Raw genomic sequence first — 14,456 nt, forward strand, 5'->3', positions numbered from 1 at the left:
AAGTTAAACTAACTATTAATATAAACTAATCTTTCTAACAATGTTGTGCTATCAAAATTAATAACATTTTAACTAACTAAATAAATAAATCAATCAAAAAAACTATCATAAACATAAAATACTAACCTAACAACAACTTATAAACTACAATTAACTAAACATAAATTTAAAACTAAACTAACCCTATACCCTAATTAGCACACTGGAGAACATAAAAAATTTACGAGTGTCAAGCGACACTAAAAGAATACAGTTACAAACATTAACATTAACTAAACATAGAGAGATACATACATACATCTCACAATAAAATACTTTAATTACGAACAACAAGGTTTCCAAAATTAACACATAGAAATCAGTTCTGTTCCTCCATCGATTTCCTTGGCTAAAATATCTGCACACTCATTGCGCACATCAGTAGTCTCATAAAATCACATGTACATATATACGATAAAAAATTCACATAAATTGAAACATACATCAATCAGGGTTTCTTGCATCCTACTTATATCCTTCATCATAAAGATTCCAAAATTAATGAGTTTATCCTACATTTTACTTAATTCATCAACATACATATACCTAAAACCTTAAATGATGAACATTAAATATCTGAAAATAACATCTCACAACATGAAATAATACGATATGTTCAAGTATCTGATAATGTCTCGACATCTCGAGTCATGAGTAACAAAAAGATAAAGTAACAACTAAGGCTACGAAGGGTCAGGGCGAGGCCTCACATCCTCCCCCACTAGGCATAAACTTCCTCTTGGAGTTCATCAAAAGATAAGGATATAGAGATCACATCTGTGCTGCATCCTTCAAAGAAATTGTGACCTCATCATAACATTTTTGCTAGACCCTAACTTGGTCCAGCTCTCAACCTCGAGGAGCTAGGGTCTGTCGAGCAATAATATGGATAGTCTCTAGCACTAACTGGCTGACCAACTCCACCTGTAGCCTCAATATTTGTAGCTTGATGCTCAGCCTGGCAGTTGTCAACCACTGTAAAAAATCTGTGGGACCTGCCCATGTCTCCAACGGTCGGCTCTGAAAAAGCCCCTCTCTAACCACTGGATGACTGTCCCTGTGAACACTCTCTAGATATGTGATCCATGCCACCATAAGTGTAGCATGGTCCTTGAGTATAAGATCATGTATCCTATGATCCAGACTACTGTGGGCCTCTTGACCTGCTAGACCCACTGTATCCACCCTTGAAAGACTGCTAAGTCTGCACTGACTATGGCTATGGGGTATGTACTTTTTGATCTTGCTGTGACTGCCACTGCCTGGGCTCAGAGCCCTGGTAACTCTATGAGAGTACCTACTGCTACTGAGACTGTTGGCCCTTAGAGGACCCTGGTGTATAGTTTTGATTCCCTTTCCAAGGGGGTTTCTGCCGGGTAGAGTTTTGGTTCTGAGATCGATCTCGAGATTCCTATCTACCTCGAGTATCCTCTACCACTAGTGCTATCTCCACTGCCTGTCTGAAGGTGGTAGGGAAGGCCATCAGAACTGGGCCCTGGAGTGAGAAATTCAAACCCATGATAAAGCGATGTACCTGTAGTTTCTCGTCCTTCATGTATTTCACATAAAGAAGGAGCTCGAGAAACCTACTCTCATACTGAACCACTGTAAGACCTCTCTGATAAAGAGAATGGAACTCCTCTATCTATTTCTGTCAGAAATTCTCTAACAAGTACCTCTCTCAGAATCTTTCTAGGAATGATTCCCATGTAAGGGTGTCCATCCTCACTCCTCCTATGATCTCCTCATGATGCTACCAATTAGAGGCATCCCGTCTCAACTGATGAACTGCTAGGCATGCCTTTAGATTACTCCCATAGGGTCATAATCCAAAGCACTGTTGTAGGCTTGGCAACCATGCCTCTGCTATTGTCCCCTCAGTGAAACCTGTAAATAATGGTGGCCCAAGTCGAATCAATTCCCTGATATCATTTCCTACATGTCTAGAAGGTCTGTCAAGTGGGGGTCTTCTCTAGTCTATTGACTCACCTTCATGATCATCCTGCCCCTCTAACTATCTCAGTGGGGGACTCCTAGTCCTCTCTCTGCCTTTGGGCCCCTCTGCTTCCACTACTAGAATCTACTGAACTGGCTGAACCACAGGTACTACTCTTTGCTGAACTACACCGATCAAAGTCTATAGTGCATCTATAATGTCCTAGTTTGGGTTAGGTGGTGATGGATGTGGAGGTGGTGGTGGTGGAGGTGGTCCATCCCCCTGTCTTGCTCTACCACCTCTCGCCCTATGACCTCTGCCTCGTGGGTTACTTTGAGTAGTAGGAGGCATCCTACACAATTTAATGTTTAGTTTTAAGTTTCAGAAGCATAATGGTTTAAGGTTCTTAGTGTTGAAACACGGGCTCTAATAGGATCTACATGATGTACAACTCCCTACCATTACATATTTAGTTTAGATATATATGCATATGTACATGTTCAAATTTTATGTAGGATTGCAGGTACTGGGCATTGACTTTCCTAAATTGTCAAGATGAGCGTACCCTATCACAATAACTCAATGGTAAGAATGGGGAGATAATGTTCAGCTCCAATCCCAGTCATAGCCTAAATACTTGTCTTGCAAGGATGACTCGTAACTGACTTTCCACCCTTTTTTAAGACCTGTGAGTTTATCTTTGTCCATGTTGTTTGATTTTGAGCTTTGGTCTATTTTGGTAATGTTGCTTTTATGTGGATTTCACTATATGATTTATTTGGTAAATGATTTAAGTATAATATTTTGGTTAATCATATAATATTGAGAATTATTAAATATTATTTGATTAAAAAGAAAATATTAAAGTATGAGAATATTTAATTAAGAAGTCTAAATTTAGAAAACTAGTTAAAGAGAAATTGAATATGATGATATTTAGTTAATTATAAATTAATGAAATATGTACTTCAATTCAAAAGATTTAATTTAGAAGTCTAATTTAAGAAGTTGGAAAAAGAGATAATTAAAATATTAAAATATTACATATTACATATTATTTTATTATAATTATTTATTAATTAAATTAGAGTTACATTTAAACAATGAGTTTTGGTATTATTAATAATTTAAATAACAAACTATGTTTTAATTAGTGCTTGCACTAATTAATAAGAGGAAAACAAAATAAAAATATTGAAATTTAAAGATAAAGTTATACTTCTAATTATGACATAGTTATATCTATTTAATTTAATGATAATTATTTAGGAGTTTTATTTTAATAATAAACTCTAAATAATGTTATTAATTAAATTAATAAATATATTATTAAAAATATTTTGAAAGTTAATTAATGCGAGAAAGATAATTATTTAAATTAAGATATTTTGTGATTAAGTATCTAAAAGAGTTGTGCATGAAGAGGTAAAAGGTAATAAACTAATAAATAGTAATTGATGAGTGAGTTCTTTCTCATGATTGCACAATCAAAGCCCCAATTTAGGGGAGAACTCCTTATTAGAGATCTAGAGCTCATTTTGCAATTACATAGGCTTTGGGGAGCAATATTCAGAATTGGATCAAAAGAATTGTTGAAAATTTTCAAGATTTTGGATTTGTATGTATTCATAGATTATTTCAAATTTTAGTTGTGGTTGTAAGGCAGGGTTTGAAAATCCATTGTAGAATTTTATTGAAAGATCTATCTACTTCATGTTTTCTTGGGTGTTTGCATATTGCTTATTAAATTATTGTATTGATTGTTGAATAAAGAATAATGTTGTAGATTTTGAAAAAAAAAAACTTATTAATCAAGAAAATTTGATTGAGGAAAATTATAAAAAATTATGGTGACTATATTCTTATAAACCCCTTTCTAATATTAAAAAAAAATTGATTATTAAAAATTGGAAAAAAATAATAAATTAAACAATTAGGGTTTCAACTTGAAAAATGTCATTAGAACTATGCGATTATCATAAATTTTTTAAATATAAATGAATATTCTTCTTAAATCCAAAATAATTTAAATGCAATATTTATTTGGAAAGAAAAAGATTAATTGAGGGTAAAACATGTTGTAACTAAACGTATACATGCATGTGAAAAAAATATAGTAAAAATAGAGGCTAAGTATAGTATGGTACATGCATGTGAAAATAAATAAGCTAAAAATAGAAAACTAAGTATAGTATGGTTACATGCATATAAAAACAAATATGTTAAAAATAGAAACTAGAGTATAGAATGCTTGCATGATTTGAGAGATCAAAGACATTTGAAAATAGAATTGTATATTTATTTTTATTCTATAAAAATATAATTTAATTTTCAAATTTATTTATTTAAAAAATAAAATAAATAAATTTTTTAAAATTATTTATTAATTTTAAAAATTAAATAAATAATATTCATTTAGTTAAAGTGAATGTTAGTATTAGTGATTATTTAAGTCTAATTAAACTCTTAGTTGCATATAAATGATTTTATAATTATTAATGCAAGAGGGAAGTTATAAAAATAAATATTTAGAATTTTATTATATTTTAAGAGAAGTTGTGGTGGAGTATACTTTGTAATCATCTATTTTATAATTATTTGACTTTATGAGAGAAATCATAAATAATTAAATTAAATTTATAATTTTATCTCTAGTTGCATTATAAATTAAAGAAAAGTAAATATTACTATTTGACTTAAATAGAAGTCATATTAATATTTTAGAAATTAAAATTGATATTAGTATTTAATCTAATAATATACATTTATGTTATTAATTAAATCATTTATGATTTAAGATTATTTAAATTAATAACATGATAATATTGCATGATGTTTTATATGCACAAAAAGATTGGGTATTTAAATACTTATTGTTTTAAATAAGTATATTTGCATAATAATTTATAACAACTCAAACTAAACAAGAGAAATTGGTGGAATTAATCATGTGGCTGAAAATTATATGTTTTCTAATATTCTATTTATAGTCTTGTGATGCTTATTTTCATGATGGTTTTTCTTTGTGGGTTATTTTGTTGGCCAAGTTAGGATGTGAACTAAAGGCGGTTTTTGAGATTTATTTTATGATTATTTGACTAAATGTCATAATGAACTTTATTATTTGAATTGAGATTTAAAATTTATGAATTTTATGCTATTGAGCAATTGTGAGAACTTGGGTTTTGAGAACTAATATTATTTTTTGGGTTGGCTGTTAAGGAACCCTTGAGGAATTGAAACTATATTTGTATTTGATTATGTGTTCTTGATGTGTATATATATATTACTTCCACATTATTGTTACTTTGATTTTGTTTTAAATTCAAAAAAAAAAAATCAATAAACTTTGTAACATATTAGGTTTATTTCTTTTGGGTTCTTGAGCAAGGTGTTACATCTGGTATCAAAGCTCAAGTTTCAAGATTAGGAATTCTAGGCATATTGTGTGCCATCACTTAGCAAGTAGTTAAACTTACAACATGATTTAAACAATAAACATTTATCAACATAAAACTTGAACCTAAATAGTTTGAACAAAAAGAATTAGGAGTGAAACTTTTGAACATGAAACTTAGAAACTCATAACATTTATATTATTGACTTTTGATTTGTCTATGCATTATAACTTTTATGTTTTTCAATGGATTTGGTAATGTTGATCTTTTGTTTCGAGTGTTTTAGGGGATCTATTTTAGTATTTGTTAAAGATATGAATGTTGGATCAATATAGTGTTGGATATATAAGTTAACTATTTCAGTATTTGTTAAATATTATTTGATTAAAAATAAAATATTAATGTATAAGAATATTTAATTAATTAAAAATTAATTAAATATGAACTTTAATTTAGAAGTCTAAATTTAAAAAATTGGTTAAAGAAAAATTAGAATATGATGATATTTAGTTAATTATAAATTAATTAAATATGTACTTTAGTTTAAAAGATTTAATTTAAAAGTCTAATTTGAGAAGTTGGATAGAGAGATAATTAAAATATTAAAATATTACACATTTAATATTTCTTTATCATAATTATTTATTTAATAATAATTAAATTAGAGTTGCATGTAAATAATGAGCTTTGATTATTATTAATTTAAATAATAAACTATACTTTAATTAGTTCTTGCACTAATTAATAACAATAATTAATAATAGGAAAATAAAATATAAAATAATGAAATTTAAAGATAAAGTTATAGTTCTAACTGTGGCATAGTTATATTTATTTAATTTAATGATAATATTTAGGAGTTTTATTTTAATAATAAACTCTAAATAATGATATTAATTGAAATAATAAATATATTATTTAAAATATTTCAAAAGTTAATTAAATAAAGAAAGATAATTATTTAAATTAAGATATTTTGTGATTAAATATCTAAAAGAGTTGTCTATGAAAATGTAAAAGGTAATAAAGTAATAAACAATAATTGATTAGTGAGTTTCCTCTCATGAGTGCACAATTAGAGCCCCAATTTAGGGGAGAACTCTTTATGAGAGATCTGGAGCTCATTTGGCAATTACATAGGTTTTGGAAAGCAATATTCAAAATTGGATCAAAAAATTTGTTGAAAGTTTTAGAGGGTTTGGATTTGCATGCATTCATAGATTGTTTCATATTTTAGCTATGGTTTTGACGTAAGGTTTGAAAACCCATTGTAGAATTTTATTAAAAGATTTGTCTACATCGTGTCTTCTTGGGTGTTTTCATATTTCTTATTAAATTACTGTATTGATTATTGAATAAAGAATTATGTTGTAGATTTTGAAAAATGAAAACTTATTAATCAAGAAAACTTGATTGAAGAAAATTATAGAAAAATTATAGAAATTATTGTGACTATATTCTTATAAACCCTTTCTAATATAACCAAAATTTTGATTATTGAAAATTGGAAGAAAACAATAAATTGAACAATTAGGGTTTCAACTTTAAATTTTTCATTAGAACTATGTAATCATCATGAATTTTCTAATATAGATGAATATTCTTCTTACATCTAAAATAATTTAATTACAATATTTATTTGGAAAGAAAAAGATTAATTGAGAGGAAAGCACATTGTAACTAAAAATATCCATGCATGTGAAGATAAATATACTAAAAATAGAAGCTAAGTATAGTATGGTTACATGCATGTGAAAACAAATAAACTAAAAATAGAAAACTAAGTATAGTATGAATACATGAATGTCAAAATAAATATGCTAAAAATAGAAAAGAGAGTATAGAATGCTTGCATGATTTGAGAGATCAAAAATATTTGAAAATACTAATTGCATATTTATTTTTATTTTATAAAAATATAATTTAATTTTTAGATTTATTTATTTTAAAAATGAATTAATTAATTAAAAATAAACTTTAAAAAAAATATTTATTAGTTTTAAAAATTAAATAAATATTATTCATTTAGTTAAAATTCAATGTTAGTATTAGTGATTATTTAAGTCTAATTAAACTCTTAGTTTTTTATTAAGGAAACTAGGTTTTAACAGGCCCTAAAACCCATACAATATATAGTTTTGACAATAAGAGAATGCTTAAAGTATCAAAAGAAACTAAAAGAAAACATGAAATAGTTCCCCACATAAAATGACAAAAACCAGTAAAAAGCTAGGGAGACAAGACAAAGAACCAAAACTACCCAAAAAAAGCTAGGGCGTTCAAGAAATCTCTCTTATTATTTCTGTTGCATTGATTTTAAGCTCCGATAGCCTACCCACCACCTCCTTCATATCTGAGAGATCCTAGTCAAGATCCAAGGTATCCTCTTCCTCAAGCTAGATCTAGTATGCTTCCTTGAGTTGTTATCAGGGGTCCTATCCTTTGGGCTATGAGGCGTAGTGTCCTCCTACTTATTGGTTCTTTCCTCCTCCATTTTATTGATAAGAATCTTAATATTCTCATTGGTCTTTTTGAGAATATTGTAGCTTTGATCCACAATAATCTACATAGAGCTCTGCATTGTTTGGACCCTATCCTTGACCTCCCCCACTCTGTTGTCAATGTTTTTGTCATGCCCAAAATATGAGGGCAAAAACACACAATTTTTCTTTTTCAAAATTAAGAACAATGATTAAATATGATAACAATGGTCACAAGAGATTTTAAAGTTTAACCATAATGGAACCAATTGTTCGAGTAGCTTATAATTTGGATTACCATAGATACTTTGGAGATAGATACAAGTTCCCATCGATATAGCAGGTTACAACTCAGTGAACACTTCATAAGAAGGGTTATTGTGATGTGAATATCAGGATTTAACTGTGTGATTTTTGAGTCAAACTCGATGACCCATGTTTCATGAGTAGTGATTCAACATGAATCCATCTCTCATGAGAATAAATGGAACACTTAGCACTCATTGGATCTAGGTGATGCTCACAGGGGTGAAGCACCGGGACTTCCCGGGAGGTCACCCATCCCAGTACTACTCCAGCCTGAGCGCGCTTAACTACGGAGTTTCCTCCACAGTTAAACCCAAAGCTTGCAACCCCATTTGCAAAACCTTCACCAAGTGTTGTGCCTTATGAACCATTCATTAGAAAGCCCCTTAAGCTCATCAATTGATAAGTAGGAGATGATTTCCACAGCTAGTCAAATTGTGATGTGAATATCAGGATTTAACTGTGTGATTTTTGAGTCAAACTCGATGACCCATGTTTCATGAGTAGTGATTCAACATGAATCCATCTCTCATGAGAATAAATGGAACACTTAGCACTCATTGGATCTAGGTGATGCTCACAGGGGTGAAGCACCGGGACTTCTCGGGAGGTCACCCATCCCAGTACTACTCCAGCCTGAGCGCGCTTAACTACGGAGTTTCCTCCACAGTTAAACCCAAAGCTTGCAACCCCATTTGCAAAACCTTCACCAAGTGTTGTGCCTTATGAACCATTCATTAGAAAGCCCCTTAAGCTCATCAATTGATAAGTAGGAGATGATTTCCACAGCTAGTCAAATTGTGATGTGAATATCAGGATTTAACTGTGTGATTTTTGAGTCAAACTCGATGACCCATGTTTCATGAGTAGTGATTCAACATGAATCCATCTCTCATGAGAATAAATGGAAAACTTAGCACTCATTGGATCTAGGTGATGCTCACAGGGGTGAAGCACCGGGACTTCCCGGGAGGTCACCCATCCCAGTACTACTCCAGCCTGAGCGCGCTTAACTACGGAGTTTCCTCCACAGTTAAACCCAAAGCTTGCAACCCCATTTGCAAAAACCTTCACCAAGTGTTGTGCCTTATGAACCATTCATTAGAAAGCCCCTTAAGCTCATCAATTGATAAGTAGGAGATGATTTCCACAGCTAGTCAAATTGTGATGTGAATATCAGGATTTAACTGTGTGATTTTTGAGTCAAACTCGATGACCCATGTTTCATGAGTAGTGATTCAACATGAATCCATCTCTCATGAGAATAAATGGAACACTTAGCACTCATTGGATCTAGGTGATGCTCACAGGGGTGAAGCACCGGGACTTCCCGGGAGGTCACCCATCCCAGTACTACTCCAGCCTGAGCGTGCTTAACTACGGAGTTAAGCGCGCTCAGGCTGGAGTAGTACTGGGATGGGTGACCTCCCGGGAAGTCCCGGTGCTTCACCCCTGTGAGCATCACCTAGATCCAATGAGTGCTAAGTGTTCCATTTATTCTCATGAGAGATGGATTCATGTTGAATCACTACTCATGAAACATGGGTCATCGAGTTTGACTCAAAAATCACACAGTTAAATCCTGATATTCACATCACAATTTGACTAGCTGTGGAAATCATCTCCTACTTATCAAGAAGGGTTATATATAGCCTAAACTAAAAGTTTCTAATAAATCAATTAATTAAATAAAACAAATAATTCCATTAAACTAAAGTCATAATCCATCAATTTATTTTAATGATACAATTTAATTACGAGAATAAAAACCACTAAAGATGATTTAATTGGCTAGTCCCTCTTATTAACTTAATAACTTGATCGACATTACAATCTAATCCACTAAAAAAAAAAAAGAATCCGAAACAATAGAAGACCAAATGAAATTTTACTATACAACCAAGCTAACTACGTGTATAATTTTGATCAAAACCTAACTAACTCATTATCTTATCACTTACAATTTAAAATGATGTTTAGAACAAATTCAAAATCTATAATTTAATCTATACTACAATTGAAACTATCATAAATGTAAATCCACATTAATAAGCCCAGTAAACTCAATCTAACAATGCTCGCAATGGTATAAAACTAATTAGTAAAACATTTAAAATTATTTTACGTTCAAACTTTTAAAATTGGAAGCCCAAAAGACTTAACTAAACAATATAATCATCAAACATTTACATAACTAAACTTTATTAAATCTAACCTAAAAAGACATCTTTTTAATAAAAACTATAATTAAATAATCAATATAATTAACTAAAATAGGAACTATAATCCTAACATTAATTTAACCAAATTTATTATCTTTGTTCTTACCACTTAATAAATTACAAACAAATAATAATATAATCAATAATATACTAAACTTAAATTCACTAATTGATAACTAAACCCATTTAACTCAAACTAAAATCTTTGCTCATTCTACTAATACAATTAATTCTAACTGACTCAATAATAAAATATTAACTAATACTAATTTAATAAAACTAACTAAATAATCAATGACCCTCCTAACATTAAATTCACTAAACTAATCTTAATACTATCCTAAGTTACCTACCACCTAAACTAACCTACATCCCCTTGCTAGCCAAGTGGCCTAGCCACCACTTCGCTCCCTCCCATCTAATCCCACGCTGCCCAAGGTACCTCCACGTTGACCTAGGTCTATCAGTGCAGACCTATCCCTTCTGGGCCCTTGCGTGAGTTGAGGTTTCAACAAGGAAAAGCTTGTGTATGAGAGTTAAGGTGTATGGTGGGGTAGGTGGAAGGGAAGAAGTAAATGCAGATTTTTTTTTTTTTTAAACATATCATTTTTCCCCGTCGTCAGTGGTACGGTACGGTACCCATACGAAGGTGGATAGAAGTTGCCACGCATTGTGTTAAATGGGAAGGGTTAACAAGTTAGAAAATGGGGGGAATAAAAATAGTTAATGCCAAAAAGTTAGTTTGGTGGGAATTTAGAAAAAAATGAATTATTAAAATATATATATTACTTTCCACCATATTATTCATATATATCTATATATATATATATATATATATATATATATATATATATATATATATATATATATATATATGTTCAAGAAAATCTGAATAAGGATTATTTTAATGGGGAATCAGGAAGAGAATATCTCTATTGTCTCATGAATTAAATTTGCTTGCACATACAATTTCTAGAGAGCAATTTTGCTCCTGGGTGTATATATTTTTTTTTGTGTCAAGTTCCATTTTTTTAAAGCCAATTTGACTAAGTGTTGGCATAGATCTTTTTTGATATATTTTCATCTTTATCTCAACAATGCATTCTAATCTAATGACAACATGGATTGCTATAACAAGTATCATGCTCCAAGGTTATGCAAAGGGGTATGTTTGTGTCTTACATCTTATAATTTATGATTTATTTGTTCATTATACCACAAGGTGAATCTTCCTTTCTTTCTAAATTTTCATTTTAATAACATAATTGGAAACTTGGAGATTTATAATTTAGTATCATTTTCTATCAATCTATTTCCTCACAACATATACAAAATTTGAAATCACATCAGATCAATACAAGGAGGTATACATGATCAATTTCTTTCTCTATCATAATTGAAACTTAAAATTTCCCAATTCAAGACTTTATCTATCATTCTAAGTTCTTATATGCATATGCCAAAATTTGTAACCACATGAGAGCATTGCAAGGAAAATTTCATAAACTTTTCTTTCCTTATTATTCATCCTGGTTCAAGGCTCCACCAGGAAAGAACCAGTAAGAAAACCCGATATCTTTGCCACTACATCAAATTCAATTACAACTTACATAATATTATAATTCATTGGGTTTTCTTCAAGGCTTCCACAAGAGAACTTTTATCAAATGTCTTCATTGCATCAAGGGTAAACATGGAAGAGACAAGAACCAACGTGGAGATAAACAACACAAGGAGATAAGAAAATTTGACATGCATTCCCACCCGGTTACACAATAGGTCCAACAATGAACAAATATAGGAGAAAGGTGGATTTTCTTAATAGGAGAAGTCAATCACCATACCATCACATAGCCCTTTCGGGGCTAACAATTCAAAAACTTCCATTCTTTCACAAGGCCCTTTCGAGGCTATATCCACAAAGACTTTCATTCTTTTCCACATTCAAGAATTCTTAATAACAACAAGGTATGGGATGACAAGTAGGGGCCCATACACCCTACCCTTTCTCCCTCCTCCCTCCATGAGAGGAGACTCTACACTATTGAGGTCCAACTAAGGCCCTTTCCCCAAGCATGGCCACTTCTTCCCTATCCAAAGGTGAGTGTTGCCAAAAACATCCCCATGAAAACCTCTCAAAAACAATCAAACATCAAGAAGGCATAAGAATAACATCAAAAGAAGACAAGATAAAATCCCTCCCAAATCCACCCCCAACACACAAGAAAGAAATGCATAACTACACAATGTCTCCAACATGATTCAAGCAAGATTCAAAACATGAACACACATAAAGAACCATTCATGGAGTGAAGAACTCCTAGCTTCGTAAAAGAGTTATGGCAATGGTGGTTTGAGAAGAGCTTCCCTTTCTTCCTTCAATCTTCAAGACTTCCTCCAAAACTAGAGGATTGGGTGACAAAAACTAAACTCCCCCAAAAATGCCTCTAAGTATGGTCCTTAACTCCACTAAGCTTTAAGTAACTCAATATGGAGGTTTGGTTTCACTAACCCAAGTAAAGAGCAACCCATTTTCGAAATCAACCTATAATAGGGTTTTTAAGAGACCCTAAGAGTCAACCTAGGAGGCTAAACAGTTGGAAAGTACCCTCACCCATACCCTTACCCATAGGGGTACTTAAATTTAATGTTTCTAAGCCTTTAAAGACTTATTAGGAACAATTAAAAGTTAGGAGAATAGTAAGATCAAATTAAAACCTTTAAAGAATTATAATATAAGGTTAGCACAAAATTAACAAGTAGTTTAGCTCCGCTTTTCTGTTCAGTTGTCTCAGCTAATTTTCTTGCACACATCAGTAGGTCCAACAACCACATGCATAATGTGAATTACATATTAGAGGAATTATATAAATTAAAGCATCTATTTCTTAATAAATAGTTGTTTATCTAATTCTACTCATATTTATAACCTTTCGACTTGCATAACCAAATGTGTTAGTGTTGCATACATTTTCTTCATCATTATACATATTTATAAGCAGTAAATGAAAAAATCAAATAACTGAAGTAAGCATCACACATTGTAAAAATAGCTTAACAATGTTCAATGTATCCAATAATGTTCTGACATAACAAAGCATGAGCATCAAAATAATAATGTATCCTCGGTGCTAGGATGGATCAGGGCGAGGCCTCATAGTTTCTCTCTTCCTTTGATATCATGTTCTTCAATCTATAATTCTCCCTTTCTAGGTTGATCACCCTATAATTTAGATCCTAGATTTCATGAAAAATCAATTTGGTAGTGCAGAAGCTATCTATTGTGTTGTTCTTGGCATTGTTGAGGACATACATATCTGGGTTCTCCTTTTTGGTGTTGCTAAAAATGACCAGGGTCAGGTCAATCAATTCTTCTATTTGGATTTTTCCTTCATCATCCTCATTGACCTGTGTTCTAATTAATTCTCTATTAATCCCCATTTTACCAAAAGATGTGTCAAAATTTTGTCACACCACATTTCTATCCTTTCGTATGATCGAGCATCTATATCTGCTAGTTTTGAATTCCTCAAAGCCCTACTCCTATTCTTCCCTTTCACTCTGATTAAGGTTTCCTTCCACCCCCTCCTTCTCAATCCCCTATTTATCTTTCTTGGCCTCAAAGTGTTTACCATTTTGGCCCCTAGAAATGTGGACAAAGTCCTCTTTTCTTTTTAGTATTTTGATGGTGATAGTTCTCTTTCCCTTTTTCCTCTCCAAACCCTCCCCTTCTCTTAGATCCTCCTCACCTTCAGTGCTATCTTCCCCCTATATCCATACCTTTAGCCCTTTTGTTATAGTCCCTATTGGAGGAGGATTCAACATCCTACTTGGGATCAGGTATATTTTTCCCTTTACTTTCTATTTTGATGGTTTTTTTTCTAGAGCCACTCTATGGAGATTCATCCTTCTCTGAATCAAAATGCATTTCAAGGTTGTCTTCTATGTCCAAAGGAAAATAGTTCTCTTCTAACTCTTTGAAATCCCCTCTACCCTTCTTGCCCTTCTTCCTAATCTTAATTTTTTTTTTCCATTGTCCTAGCTTTAAAGAACTTATAAATTAAAAGTAACAACC

General features: G+C 31.5%; 1 pseudogene; it reads left to right on the forward strand.

Annotated features, from left to right (window-relative positions):
- Positions 1-1,254: 1,254 nt before the first annotated feature.
- The window catches only part of LOC149538177 (BTB/POZ domain-containing protein At3g05675-like), a 142,976-nt pseudogene continuing 129,774 nt past the window's right edge, over positions 1,255-14,456 (forward strand).

This window comes from Cupressus sempervirens, chromosome 9, assembly GCF_028749045.1.
Source record: "Cupressus sempervirens isolate cs-2001-9-10 chromosome 9, ASM2874904v1, whole genome shotgun sequence".
Taxonomy (NCBI): Eukaryota; Viridiplantae; Streptophyta; class Pinopsida; order Cupressales; family Cupressaceae; genus Cupressus; species Cupressus sempervirens.